Source organism: Tupaia chinensis, unplaced genomic scaffold, assembly GCF_000334495.1.
Source record: "Tupaia chinensis unplaced genomic scaffold, TupChi_1.0 Scaffold149184_1, whole genome shotgun sequence".
NCBI classification, from domain to species: Eukaryota; Metazoa; Chordata; class Mammalia; order Scandentia; family Tupaiidae; genus Tupaia; species Tupaia belangeri.
This window is the reverse complement of record NW_006209032.1, coordinates 1,721,682-1,723,020: the sequence shown is the minus strand read 5'-3', so window position 1 is coordinate 1,723,020 and position 1,339 is coordinate 1,721,682.

The window sequence follows — 1,339 nt, the reverse complement described above, 5'->3', positions numbered from 1 at the left end:
GGGGCCTACTGCCTGACCCAGTGAGTCGGGCCCCGGCGGGGCTGGTGGAGAGGCACTCGGAGCTGTCGGGGAGCCAGTCACCCCACCCGGCTGGTCCAGCGCTGTGTCCCTTGTGAAGCCCCCGGTTCCAGCCCCACCCTCAGCCCGCTCCATGCCAGCGGGGGCCGAGCCCTGAGATGACTCCCGGGTCCAGTCTTTTGTGTGCACGCTTCTCGCTCCCCTGCCCTGGCACCCGGTCCTCCTGCCCCCCAGCCTGTAGGCAGGGAGCGAGGCTCGGGTGCCACTGTCCAGCCTCCTGCCACCTCTCCCCAGGAAGGAAGTCTGGGTCTGCCCTCCCACCAGCCTCACTCCACTTCCTGTCTCTCCCCCTCCGGCCAGTGGACTTTGACAGTCCTTCGGGCCTGAGCCTGGCCTGGGCAGTCGCGGGCTGTTGGGGGACACAGACATGGAGATAAGTACCCGTAGGGAAGCCTGGCGGGCACAGAGGAGTGGGTGCACGGGGAGTGCCCTGGCCCTGGGGAATGGTGTTCCAGGCCTAAGGCCCCAGGGGCACTCCAAGGGGCATACCAGGACAGCCCCTGAGAGCCAGGTCATGGCCAGTCCCGGGCCTCTGTGAGTCAAGTCTAGGACCAGCCCAGCACTTTGTAGCCGTGCGGCCCTGAACCGGCCCTGAGCCTGGCATTCCTCCTCCCTGAAACAAAGGGCAGTGGTGAGGCCGTGCGCCGGGCCCTACTCACCCCTGCCCTGTTCAGTAGGCCGGGGGATGGGGGCTTGCAGGAGGGCGGGCGCCTGCCCTTGCTCACAGGTCAACAGAGGGTTGGAAGGCAGGGGCCGGGGGCCGGGCAGGGGCCTGGAGCTGACCGCAGACTGCCACCTCTGCGGTCCCCTAGGCGTGACGTCACGTACTCAGTGAAGGTGGGCAGTCCGTGGATTGACCAGAGGGCACAGAACTTCTCCGAAGTCCTGGTGCTGAAGGTGATCGTGAACAGCAGGTACCGGGCCCAGCGGTACTGGTCCTGGGTCGGCCGGGCCGACAACATCGGCCTGCTCAAGCTCCAGGGCCCGCTACAGTACAGCAGTTACGTCTGGCCCGTCTGCCTGCCCGGCCCGGACCACGAGCTGAAGGACCGCTCCGTCTGCACCGTGACGGGCTGGGGGCTGCCCAAGGCGCACGGTGAGTCGCAGCCTCCCAGGCCTGGGCGGGGACGGGGCAGACAGGCCCCTGGTGCAGGCTGGGCCCAGCGGGGACAGCCTCTGAGGCACCTTTGTCAGGGAGCCCGCACCCCCAGGACCTTCCCGGGCCCTCGTCTCATCTCCTTCCCCCTCTCCCTCCCCTCGA